The sequence below is a fragment of the Ailuropoda melanoleuca genome, chromosome 11 (assembly GCF_002007445.2).
Source record: "Ailuropoda melanoleuca isolate Jingjing chromosome 11, ASM200744v2, whole genome shotgun sequence".
In the NCBI taxonomy this organism is placed as follows: domain Eukaryota; kingdom Metazoa; phylum Chordata; class Mammalia; order Carnivora; family Ursidae; genus Ailuropoda; species Ailuropoda melanoleuca.
Genome location: NC_048228.1, coordinates 9,642,945 through 9,657,037, shown reverse-complemented (window position 1 = coordinate 9,657,037; position 14,093 = coordinate 9,642,945). Strand labels below are relative to the sequence as shown.

At 43.2% G+C, this 14,093-nt stretch overlaps 1 protein-coding gene across 5 annotated transcripts in view; it reads right to left on the bottom strand.

Annotated features, from left to right (window-relative positions):
• Positions 1-14,093, bottom strand: part of PRDM2 (PR/SET domain 2) — a 105,349-nt gene that overhangs the window by 48,960 nt on the left and 42,296 nt on the right. The window lies entirely within an intron of this gene.

Sequence of the window (14,093 nt, the reverse complement as noted above, 5' to 3'; positions counted from 1 at the left end):
GGTCGACTTTGCCTACACAGCAGAAACTATTGAGATGCTTCTCTTCTCCCTATCTCCTACCTGTACACCTAGTCTAAGTGTCCAGAAAAAAAAAATCAAAATTCACAACAGACACACATTGAAAGGGGATGTAAAATAGTCAGAAAAGGCACTGCTCAAGCATTCAAATTACTGTTGTTAACCTTCTGGCAGGTCGTCTTCAACTCATTTCCCTGTGCATCATGTTACCTCAAACAAAAAGTTAATTTCCCTCCTCCTTTTGAGCAGCCACACACTTTGTATTCTTTCTCTTATTTCACTGCACTTGGTTATTATACCCCTCATTATTTAAATCAAAAATCTAATTTAAATAAACATGTTGAGTGCCTCCCAGGTACAAGCAAAGGGTCAATGTGCTGGCAGTCAACCGTGATCATCATGACAGTATTGTTTCCTGGCTTTTATTTTGCTTCTCCTAAAAATGTGAAATTAACATGCCACATTTTGATAGAGGTTGAAGAAACAGGTTAAAAAATAAGACAATCTACAGAGATACTAAACTACTCATTGCTTGGATCTACCACGGGACACTCTTATTCCAAGTTTAATTTTTAAGTATGCATCACTATTGCTAAGCAATCTCATTCTTTTCTTTCCAAGACCTCAACGGTCTTCTGGCCTCCTTCACACCTGCAGGCATGTCTCTATCAGAGCTTATGAACGGACACATCACTGCTCCACGAGGGAAGGGCTTGGACCTCTAGAGGCTTATGCATGTGCAGAGACCAGCAAACTGGTAACACACAAATTTGCCCACTCTGATAACTCAAAACACTGTCTCTCAGATTCAAGCAGAGAAGGAACTAAAGTGTATTCTCCTCATAAAATAATTATTTTTTTAAGTCACAAATTACACTTAAATTCGAGATTTTTTTCTCTTTAAAGATCTGCACCTAAAAACAAAATCCTACTAACTAGCCTATTTAACAATACATCTCACATTCAGATGCACTAGCCTGTATCATTCTACTGTTCAAATTTAGCTCAAGCTCAAATCTTGTAAGATTAGAATTTTACCCTCTAAATGCTTTGTGAAGTTTCCGGAACCATGGTGAAGCAGAAGGATTTTGATTTTTCTTGGGTGCTTATTATCTACAAAGCACTTTGTTAAGAGCTATAGGGAATATATGCATCTACAGAGATATCTGCCCCAAAGGAACTGAAAAGTAAAGTTACATCGAACTTTGTGAAAAGCAAGTCCCTTTGCAGAAAGGCCCTACCTAATGTCAACAAGAAACAAATGTTGAATGGAAAAAAGTTCAAGAGAATCTGAATCTCATTAAAAATAAAAAACAAGGGTGGGGAAGGACGGAGGGAGGAAGAAACAGGAAGAGGGAAGGCCAAGGAGGTGCGGAGAGGGAGAGAAGGGATGAGGAGAGACAGGGAGGGGATGAAGTAAATCTCCATCCAGCCAGGTAAAGCCAGGACACATGCACAGCTGGGGCCCTCCTTAGGCATGCAGCCATGGACCTCCAAGCACTGACACGGCAGCCTTTTGGAAACATGAAATCTTCTCAGTGCTCGTCTCCCAGGATTATGCCACATTGTCCTGAGTTGACACTTCTCTATTTCTCCAACACGGGCATAAAATAACGCCCCCCCCCAAAGAAAAAAGAAGCCTCAGAGCAAGGGCTCACCAAGGACTAGGATTTTCAACAGTTGCCTCCTAGGCCAGTGCCCAAGACTGGAGAAGGGTCTCCCTCTCACCCCAGTCACTCATTTCGCCTGCTCCCAAAAGGTTCCCGTGCCCCCAAAGTCATACATCTTTCCTGCAAAGAACTGATCCCAACTTAAACGAGACTTTGGAACAGGCTCTCCTGTCCCTCCCCGGTGTTGGGCTGGTACTCCGAATAACACAGGTTCTTGAAGGGCACAAAACTACAAAAACTGAAATTCACAAAACTGAAACTATACTGTGCAGCCTTGGGCCATGATCTGATTAAGGAGAAATAGGAGAAATAATCCTGGCTAAGGCAGACAGGAACAAACTATAATACAAACTAGTGACAACTACCTGATACTGTCATCAGGAGGAATAAATCAGGTAATGCACAAAAAGAACTCTGCCCAGTGCCTGACACAGGCTCAATCAATGGAATCAACTGCAAGGATTACCCACAGTAGATTCTACAAAACAAATTACAGAAACCCCACGCCTACAAGTCTTAATTGTAAGCGTATGTTCCTTTTTATGAAGACAATGACATTCTGCTTCCACTCACAATTCTGAATTAATCCATTTGTTTTGTTCATTTGTTCTCCAGTGGTTCACACGATCCCACCCAAATATCACTATGGAAATGTACAAGTCCAATGAGGATAGAAGTTTAACTGAGTGCTTTAAACACTCACTAATGCTCCCATCAATATACAGTAATGCTCTAACAGAAGCTGTGAGTACATTTCACTTTTTTAAATCTGTAACCTACTGATTTTATTGCTTCTAACCAACTGTCTAAACATTAACAGTTCACTCAGTGGTTCTTAGTCTTTTGGGAAAGAAATCTTAGGCCCCTTTGAAAATCAGGCAACACCTAAGGCCCCTCTCCCTTGGGAGTCACAAAGAGACATACTCACAAATGGACCTCTGTGTCACCACAAAGTCCAGCTCTAAGTTCATGCAAATTGTGCATATTGAGGGGGTACACCTGTGTGATCCCCAAAAAAGACCCCACTCCTTACACTGCTCAATAAAAATACTGCACAGAAAATCGGGACATGTTTCCTGAAAACTGGTACCGTCAGCCTCACTGGTAACCTGTAAGAAAATGGCTCTTTCACATTTTTGTTCTTTCCTGACTGCACATCCAGAAAGATGTAAAATGACAGATTTCCTAATCTGTCATGTGCAGCACGGAAATTGCTCCCACACAGTTACTTTCAGGGCTGTCTGATAATTTAATGTCTAAGAAAACATACCCAAAATTCATCCAAAATGTCAACCACACATAATTTGGTCACAACAGTACGGTAGTCATGAATGGTTTGGACCACATAGCTAGGTAAGACAGAAGAACAAGAAGAAAACAGCAAACCATGTGGGCAACATGCAAACAGTTAAACATGTTTACTTCTGCCCAGGCAAATGCAACAAATCAAATTCCAGGAGTTATCTAATCCACCAATCCATGTAACCACAGGTGTCCTAGTTTGAGTAATAAAAACAAGACAGTTTTTGAGAGAGAAGCGGGTCTCCAGCCCACGAGGAATTCTCTCATGCCATCATGTGTATCTAGTTGCAGAACCACAGACCGTCTTAACTCTTACCTAATTTTCAATCTACTTAATTCACTTTGTGTCACCAAACCAAAATATGTGGATTTTAATAAGCCGTGTTAGAAGATGTTGGAACTATTCCTTTATTTTTTCAGAAGGGCCACGATAAGCCAAAGGATGGACAGAGTTACCACAGAGCTAATTTTGCCAGTGCCCAGCAATTAAAATGGGACGGACCAAGGTCAGCGTGCCAGACATATCCCTACAAGGCTCTCGCTTGATGCTCACAGTAATCCTTCAAGGCAGATCTTATCGCCATTTTACAGATAGGTAAACTGAAGATCAAAACATGTGGAGTAACCTGTTCAAAGTCATACTGCTATTTAACTGGTAGAGCTGGGATATGAACCTGGCCTCCTAATTCCAAGGCCTTGTTCTGGCATGCCACAATAAAGTGTGCACATTGTACATCTCCCAGAACTCAAAGGTATAGCTGGGTCAGCAATTCTTCTCTTCTCTCCTCCCCACAATAGACACACAGTGCAGGCTCATTTTAAACAGGTTACCCATGTGCACAGTACCGATCAAGCTGCAGTTAACAGAGGCGCAACAGTGAAGCTCGGACAGTATACTCACGTACTTTAGTACAGACACTGGAAGCTGGAGGAGCACAATAATCACTCACCACTAAAACAACATTTACCAACTCCACGTACTTTCTGACAACTGCCCACGAGATTTAGGGGATCCTGTCTCTCTAAAACTGAAGAAGGGCCAGGAACAGCATGAGTTAAGCATCACTTCTTGATTTAACATTTTCTACACTCTCGTGAAACCATAAGCTGAATCTATCTTGGCACACAGGTAGCAATTTACCATTTATATTCTGAGTTCTTGAATTTATAATTTTGATGAACTCAAAACTATAAATACTAAACTTAATACCCAAATTTGCTCTCCTACAACAACAAGATCACACGCAGCAAGGAAGACACTTCCTGTGACAATATATTCAGCAGCTAATCAAACTGCTTAGGGGCACCTGGGTGGCACAGCGGTTAAGCGTCTGCCTTCGGCTCAGGGCGTGATCCCGGCATTACGGGATCGAGCCCCACATCAGGCTCCTCCGCTATGAGCCTGCTTCTTCCTCTCCCACTCCTCCTGCTTTGTGTTCCCTCTCTCGCTGGCTGTCTCTATCTCTGTCGAATAAATAAAAATAAAATCTTTAAAAAAAAAAAAAAAGAAAAACAAACTGCTTAAACAAGCAAATTTGGAATTTAAGGCCTCTTGTTCAAAAATCCAAACAAGATTGAGACTATATAGTTATTCCTTTTAGTTATTATTTGTCTGGCATGCCAGTGAGAGGAAACTGTAACTTCAACCCCACTGTCAATCCTACAGAAACTACAATCCATAATGTGTAACCGCAAGACGAGAGGGTACTGTGTGTGAAAGACCAGCAGCATGCCGCCTGCTGCATGGACCTGGGAGAGAGGAACGTGAGGCTTCCATCTGCGCTGATGCCAACACTGATCCACTCACAGAGAAGGTACCCAAAGCAGGAGGTGGAGGTGGAGGCCCTCATTCCTCATAGGGATCGACCCTCAGATACTCTGCCTAAAACCAGCAGTCACTTGACTGCACAGAGAAACAGGGTCTAGAAATCTCTTATGTTAAAAACAAAAATACAGAACCAGAAAGGCATATTCTACACCTCCAACCAGCAAGAGAATGAAAACTGAACCTAAGAAGCCAAAGGGTAGAAAAATATAAAATAACAAAAGGCACAGGAATTTGCATTGTTGCCCATTCTAAACTGTATCGCAACTTCAAACACTGCACATGACTGGTTTTGGGGTTCATAACAGGGGTGAACAAACCAGTTTGTCTTCATTTTTGTGGCATGTGGTGTCTCAAGAAACCTACAAAAGACTGCCCCAATTGGAAGGATTACAAGTACAAAGGGAAAGACGGTTTATCACCCGCAGCTTTAATGGAAATGGTGGTGGGGGGGTTATACCAAGTAGGTACTTACTGGTTTTCTTATATAAAATGGAAAAGTTTTCCAAGTATAAATTAGCAAGGATTTTGGATGTTATCATCTTATTTTAGAAACTGGTATTTTTATATATCATACACATACAATACCATTATTTTATCATTAGGCTAAGTCTCCAGCTTCTGAAACTATTCAAAGACTCCGTGTATATTAAAATATATTGATATATAATACTTAAAATAACTATACATGTACCAGCTTAGTATGAAAATTCCCATCAAAAAATATTTCTAAATTTCAGGGTCATGACCACAAAAATGGAAAGAGGAAATCGGTACAACAGAAGGTTCAGAACGCTGAGAATTTTCATCTCTTACCCATAATCCCTCAGAACTTTTTCTTCTTAATGGTGCCAAGTTTTAACCTTTTAAAACAAAGCTACCTCCTAAGTTTTAGGGGAAAGGAAAGAAAAGAAAGGAAACTGCTTTTGGAAAATGAAAGCACAGATCACTAGGCAGAGGTTCTGTCCAGTCTACCGTATGTGTTTGAGGCATGGGGGTAGGGCGTTAATGACCTTAGTTAAAGACCAAATCTTTACGGAATTGAGTAAAAAACTCCTTAAAAGTTTCAGGTAGAAAAGGTTTTGCTACAAATTCAGGAAGTTTCCAAAAAGTTTCAAAACTTCTTACATATTCCAAAGACTCTACAGCAGGATAAATACAATTAAGGAATCAACCCCTGCCCCTCATGAGGAAAATTCACTAGAGCACAAAGGCAGGTTAGGGCAGCTCCTCCCTCCTTGTTTCTTTTCATGCTTTTCCTCCTGAATGACTCAAGCCACTAGAACAGGAACAGCTTTAAGAGCAAACAAAACCTCTTAAGAAAGTGCTGCTTCCAACAGTTCAAATGAGCTCCTCTTAAAGGAACAAATAAAAAATAAAAAGCCACCCCCCCCCAAGAAACACTCTGACCAAAAAAAGACAAAATCCCTACCTTTTTTTTGGTGTCACATCCTAGGAGTGAAAGAAAGTAACAAGCATGACTTAACTACACAACAAATCAGCACTGCACTTACCACCAGTTTCCAGATTTAATTTTTGGAGTGGATGTAAATTAAAACATATTCAGGATCTCTAACACTAAGCTTAAGAAAACTTTCAAAACCATACTGTATTCGGTGGAATAGCCAGTCATCCTCAACACAAGACCACTGGTGCAGAGAAGGAAGCCAAGCATCACCGTCTTCTTGAACTCATCAGGAAGACCAAGAGCTCCCTGGTCCTGCAAGTGATTCCCGCTCCCCGCACCAGTCTGCACTGCAGAGGGACTAAGGCCAAGGCAATGTCTCACTCTGTTCTTGCGGTTTCTAAACTGATTTCAAAAATAATATAAAACAAGAAAAATGAAATATTCAGAAGAAGCCTAAACCAACAAATGCCATTTAAAAAAAAAAAAAAAGACTTAACAGAGAAGGCTATAACAAGGGACAAAAATGTAATCGATTAGTGTTTTTAAGAACTGTTTATTTGGGGTGCTCAAAGGAATACAATAAATCTATTCAATCCAAAAACCCCCAAGGCAAAAATAACTGAAGGCATTAGTTCTCAGCAGAAGTTAGCTTTCTAATACCAAAGGCTTCACTTAATCACGCTGCCTTATTATTTAGGATTAAAGTGGGCAATTCTACAGTGAGTAGTGAAAATTCATCTTGGCTAATGAGTAAAGCCTTATAAAACACTGCTACTTATTCAGTATGACTGTCCTACTCAAAAACATTTGGAGTAAGAACTGGATTTAGGCAAGGAGGAGCCAAAGAACGCAGGAGCCAGGTGAACCTGGGCCAACCACGGAACCGCTGGGAGCACCAGTTCCCTCCTCTACAAAGGAGGATAAGCATCCTCCCCATCTGGCAGCGCCACCAGTAGGGGCATCAGCAGTGCTGTCCATGGAGCACAAGCACATTGCCGGGCACACGTGCGACGTGTGGACCAAGGAACTGCTGTCACCTCACCACTGACAGAAAGCAGTGATTCATCACATAACGACAGGATGTGCAGAGAAGTGTGAAATCACGAGAGACGTCCATATCAAAATCCATTATAAGGAATGAATTCGACCAAGAGCCCTTGGACTGTCTGACGCTGGTTTAATGGGAGTGCTAATAAAGACAAACGGCTGCTTTCGGTATACACCTTTTTCACTTGGAGAAACCACAGTAGCCCTTTTAAGTAACTCTTGCTTCTCCATGTCACTGAGAGTCCCTGAACTACATCACCCAAATGATTAGCATTAATCAAATCAAACTTTAGAACTGTCCTTGGCAGCATGAACAATGTGAACAGGTCGCGTGAGCACCTACACTACCAGGCTAGCCTCTCGGCGACCGCCATAGGCCCACGCTTCTCTGAGCCTAAGGTTGTGTGGAGAACCCGCAGCACAGCGTCCTTGGAGCGTCTGCCCAGCCACTCACTTCTTCAGAAGCAACTTCAAATACAAGGCTACACTCCTTTCTGAAATTCTGCTAAGTTCGTGTGTGTAGCAGCCCCTCTGTAAACCAGAACAGGAAACCACCTAGGGAAAGGAAGCACTTGAGTTTCAGAAACAATTAATCCAAAATTTTGAAAAAGAACCTAGTACTCCTATTTAGGGAAGGCACAGAAAATTGGGGCTTGTTTTTGTTTTTTACTTTCAAATTACAACCAAATTTTTTAAAATCTTAAACTAGTTCGAACTCATCACATGAAGGGTCTCTTTGCTTTTTTCCTTTCAGAAAATTTAATCATGACCAAACCTATTTTCTGGATTAGGCAAGTCTCACCTTCTAATTTACACATGGACAGGAGAACCAGACTAACGGCCTAGGTATACAATCAGTCACAATGCTTGAAGCAGTTTTGAATCATGGCATGTATTAGGATTTTTTCCAAGTTCATCCACTGAAACTACAGTTGAAAAATGTGCAAAATGCTTTGAAAAATTTTAGTTAATCCACACAATTTCCCTATGAAGAAGTTATACATAGCAAACATCAAAGGCACAAAACTATTCACCAATTTCTTATCTAAATTTGGAACGAGTCCATAGCAGCAGAAGCAGAATTAGAAATCAAAAAAAGCCCCTGCCTCCTACTGTTGAAAAAAACATCAAAGCTGTATCAAGCTTTTAAAAACAGGCCACCACAACAGCAGCATCGATCAACCTGGCAGGCAACCATCAGAGATGGGACCCAAGGCTCAGCAAAGGCATCACTCAGCTAGAAGGAAGTGAGAGCTACAGGGGAGACCAACCAGGACACTGCTCTCTTGGGTCCAATGCAACAGGTTAACGCTGGGACCACATTTCCACAGGAATGTCACGACCTCCCACTGCCCCATGCCCTGGGTCAGCACCTGTGAACAAGAGCTACCGACGAGCACCCCGCAAGGAAGTGGGCATAGGACCTGCCCACCAGACGCCCAGAAGGTTCAGGGCCCATCTGCCATCACCCTCAGGTACCATGGCCAGGCTTCCATCATTTGGCCAGGCCTCTGCCCTTCAGCTTTGGCCAAGGAGCCTCAAAAAGAACCATCGGCTGCTAGGAGAGACCAGGACAGCAAACACCACTGAAGCACCCCTGTTCTCAGCTTTTACCACACGCATCCTCCAACTGTAACTTTAAATGGAATCAGTGTTGTCCCATCTGCTGCCGTTGTCCACCTCATGAAAAAGCGGACGAAAAGCAGTATATCCTGTAGAAGAAAAGGCACAGAAAACCTGGGTCCAAGTTCTGACTCTGACACCCCCAGCAGTGAGTCTGGACAGGTTAGCCAAGCCAGCTCATCCGCAGGCGGGGTGCACACCGCGGTAGCAGAGGCTACACGGGAATACTCGCCCCAAGGAGTGCCCAGCACTGCTCAGGGCCCGTGATCCACATGCCTCTGCCCCCAAGCACCCTCTCCGCCTCCATCAGAGCCTCCTGCTACACCTGTTTTCTACCTATTGTCTGGCGGTACCTGTGACCCTCTCATGTCCCTCCACGTTTTTCCTTCCCCAACTCACGCAAGGTCCTTCCTTCATCCCCTCCTCAGTATCCTTTGCAAGAGTCCTCCCCACTGTGCTCTGCTTTGTCACTACAAAGCAGCATCATGTCCTCTCCCAAGGGGCTCCTGCCTACCACCCCCCCAACTGTGGACCCCAAACACACACAAACTAGAACACATAGGAAGCCTGACCTGCCCCGAGCTACATTAAGACAGGCGATAAGCTCTTCCCGGAATGTTTTACTCGTCTAATTTTCCCTACCAATCCAGCCACCCAGTGCAGTGCCTGGTACGTCCACTTGGAGAACTGAGTTTCATGATGCAAAAACACTTGTGTGGGTTTCGAGGTAGCCCCTCCATGCCCCCACCCCAACCCGGGGAACAAATTCCCCAAACTGCTGACAGTACATCCAAATCGGTCCCTCTTCCTGGAGCTGAACTTGACGGGGCCCACCCCTGTGTCAGTCACGTCACAGCCTCTAAAAGACCATCCCTGGCTACCCATCCATGGTCACGCCTGTCTCACTCTTGCGCCACCAGCTAACACGCACGTAATGTTCCTAAACTCATGCTGTCCCTCTGTTGGCTGGCCACCCCCCTGCTCTCCAGAACACACATTTTGTGAGAGCAGGAACCTTCGTCGTTCTAGCTCTGTGCTATACCTTCAGCATCTACCATAGCGTCGGACACAGACACGGCAAATGCCCAGCACTTAAGGCTGAGCGGAGACCCTCCAGACATTTGCCACTTCTGACAGTCCCCTAAGGCTCCTCTGCACATCTTCCGGGCTCCTCTCCACCTTCTGAAATCCCCCCATCCTGCCACCCTTTCTAAAGAGACCATCCAGCGGGCCCAGCCAAGTTCCCTTCCCTTTTTCTTGGTGTCGGGAGTCCCTGCTGCCCATACCAGTAGGTTAGCACTTACTTCTTTCCCTTCATCTGCCTCAGACCAAATCATTCTGCACATGGATCTCTTACCTCCCTAACTTGACTGCAAGTGTGTATACACTCTGCCACCTTTGGAGAAGAAGGCATTTCAAATACGTGCAACTAAAGAAAACTGAGGTGTTCTTCACAGTACCAAGATTTTTTTATTTGAACGCCTCTGATTACAGAGACACATGAAACATTTCCTCTTCAAGCTGATTATAATTTAACTGTTCTGTGATGACTACAAGTCACCCAGACAGATACTGTAAGTTAGCTGGCATTCTCAGGGCTTACTTACAGTTATTATAAAGGATTATCTAAACCTCTCAAGTCACCTGAAGGAGCTACATACTCTTCACAATTCACTGTCAGTTTTGTCATAAACTGCCTTCTTTACAGTCCAGCTATCAACTAATAAAAACTATCTGCTGCTATAAATAACTCCTCTCTCTCTAGTTTGTTGTGAATGGAAAAGTCAATAGGTTAGAAGTAGGCCAAAAATCAGGGTGAATCGGCAAGGGTGAGGCTCTGCCATGGGAAAGCAGAGTGGCGAGGCCCACTGCTTGTTCTGGGCTTACAGAAATCCTCCATAAATACCAACTGATTAAATGAGTCACAAAGTCAGAGTTCCTCTGCAAGAAACACGAACTGTCAGCTGCACTCTGTCGGTGGCACTTACTGTTACAAGGAACCCGCATCTGCCCCGAACTCCTATTATCTCGTTTGCTCTTGACAGCAACCCCATGAGGCCAGGCAGTACAGAAACCATTCCATGTTAAAACACCCATTTTTAAAGCTATGGAAACTGTACCCCAGAAAGACGACGTGACCTCCCTAGTCACACAGGAGTCCCATGTTTTACATTCCTTCCACTAAGCCCGTGGGTATGAGCCACTATTGTTTCTTGAGGGTAAAAGAACTTCAGGTAAGGCTCTTCTGTGGCCAGGAGACAGCAGGGCAACACCAAATTTGCTATTGTAGTCTATGTTTTAAAAGAACTTTTTTTTTTTTAAGATTTTATTTATTATTCGACAGAGACAGAGATAGCCAGCGAGAGAGGGAACACAAGCAGGGGGAGTGGGAGAGGAAGAAGCAGGCTCACAGCGGAAGAGCCCGATGTGGGGCTCGATCCCACAACGCCGGAATCACGCCCTGAGCCGAAGGCAGACGCTTAACCGCTGTGCCACCCAGGCGCCTCTAAAAGAACTTTTGCCAACAGTCATTATTTACTGCTAACCAGCAAATTCAATCCCTTATTTCTCACAGTAACAAACAAGACACAAATCGAGAAGATGGTAAATTCCTCTAACTATGGCCTTTCTATGTTACTTCTCTGATCACAATCTTCCTGTGGTTCAAATTAAAATAACCAAAGCATCGGACACTAAGAAACCCTCCCTCCTTCTCTACGTGCTGTCCCCTCCAAGAAATTTTCATGCTCCATCTCATAACGGGCTGCTCAGACATGTAAGAAGTTAGGCTGAATTACAAAGCTGAGAATCCAAAATTCTCGTCTGAAACACTCAAGTATGCACATCCTTGGCCCATGGCAAAACTGCATGCTCCCCTGCCAGAGACAATATGAACTGTGTTCTTCCAGCACTGTCTTCTCTTCCTTCATTACAAGGTTTGTGTGGGTCTTTGTTTGCCAATCAGCCAACACTTATTGAGGGCCTATTCCACGCCAAGCATCAAGGTGCAGATCAGGAACTTCCTGATTAAATGTCGGTCTCCCCAGCTAGACTCCAGGCGACATGAGAAGAGTCACTGCTTCTTTCTGCTCACCACTGCACTGTTCAACCTAGCAGAGTGCCTGGCACACGGCAGGGACTTAACAAACATGAACTGAGTGAATGAATGAGTAAGAGAGACAGAGGGAGAGAGAAGAGGCCACTCTGAAAAGGAAGCAGGGCTTTTTACTCCCCAGAACACGCCTCACGATCCAGCAGCGATGTGATGAATTCGGAAAGGCGCCACATGCAAAGCACAGCTGTAGGCATAGCAGCTGTCCCGCAAAGGAGCCGAGGCCCAGAACTCTTAAGAATTCAGCCCTTTGTTTCTCTCTGACTGCCTTGTAACCAAAATGAAGTTAGGTCCACTGTCAGTCTACCTGTCAGCTGCATGTCTTCAACATCTGGCTATCAGAATTACTAAGCTAACATGCTACTGAATGAAATTTATGTTGATTTACTCTCTGATATCACTGCCTGAAAAAACATTTAAATGTCTGAGGTCACATGTAAGACCTAAACAGAACCAAGTTAAAATAAAAAGTTCTCTGCTTCAGGTCTTTGCAAGCTATAAATTAGCTTTCACCGAGTATTTAATTTAAAAGCAAAGAAGGTTTGACTCATTATTTAAACTCTCTAAACTTCAGGACTCTTTACCAGTAAGTTGCTCAAAACAGACTATTAAGTTCCCAGAGTGAGCTTCATGCAAGTATTTTCATTAAAACCTAAGACTCAGTGGATTATATGTTTCCCAGAGTAAATACAAAAATAATAACAGGATAACATGAACTACTTAATTCAATATAAAAACCCAGCAATCTAGGCAAGTATAAAAATGTTAATGTGTAAATTCATGTATCACTAAGAAGACAAAAAGTTTATTTTCAGGTTTTTTTCTCCACATCCAACTAAATGAGCAAAACAAAAATTTAGGGATCAATAAAAAAAGCAGAAAGTGATGAAAAGTTCTAAACGTGCACCCCAAAGTATGCTGAACAGAGAAAAACCTGAGAGAAGCTGCTAGAAAGCTATGAATATATTTAAATATATCATTAGTTATACTTAGTAGCAGAGTAAAGATCTTCCCCCCTCCCTCCCCAACTCCCTCCCCTGCAAATAAATCACAACTTACCTGGAGAGGCTGTTGGCATTATTTATAAACAAAATGAATACTAAATAAAGGAACAAACTGAAATAACAGTTTGCAAACAGTTATATACTAAGCCTAAAAACAACAAAAATCTTAATACTCAGTTTACAGCAGTAGAAAAAACACCTGGGAATTTTCTAGACCCTGATCATCTGATGCAGGATCAAAGCATTTAATGGCCTAAAACGATAATGAAATAACATTCGAAAAACAGAAAACATGTACTTAGGAAAAGACCCCACCAACTTTCTCTTGGATGAGTTAGTAGTATTCACATTACACTGTGAAATAGAATATGTAATGGAAAAAAAAATCACAATCGACTTCTTGCCTACATGTTTAAACATTCTTTTTACATTCTTCCAAAATCAAGTTTTACGTTATGATTTCATTCACATTAGGACTTCCACAACTCACTGGGCAAAGTTCTGAATAAAGGACGGACCCCTAAGTTCTGATGACGACAAAAATTTACATAAGACCTAAGGCAGGCAAAAAAAAAAAGAACAAAAAAGGATTTATACTACTAAGAAACTACCATACTGTGCCTTGGCATATATTCAAACTGAGCTCTGTGAAAGATTCACGAATTCACATTAAAATTCTTCATTAAAAAAAAAGAAAGAAAACCCCAACGTGTCCGAATGCCAGCTGGAAATAGGATACATTCAACCAAACTCTTTTCCTACCCAGAAATTATCCCCTCCCCTTTTTAAGTGTGACTACGCTTTATCTTTTGTTCGAAAACATCGTAAAACAAAATAAAACTACGGGAGTTGAGTCAAAAGTGACACAACAGCACACTCTTCAACTTCCATTTTGTTAATGGCCTAATTTCGAGAAGGTCCGCCGCGCTCAGACCTTCGCCCACCCTGGGTGTTGCAATCGTGCGCAGCGCGGCGCGGCCCGGCCCGGCCCGGCGCGGCGCGGGGAGGAGAGGAGAGGAGTGGCGGGGCCTGTCCCGGCCCGGCCCTGCGCCCAGAGGAGTGGCAGCCCGGCGCGCCGCGGCCC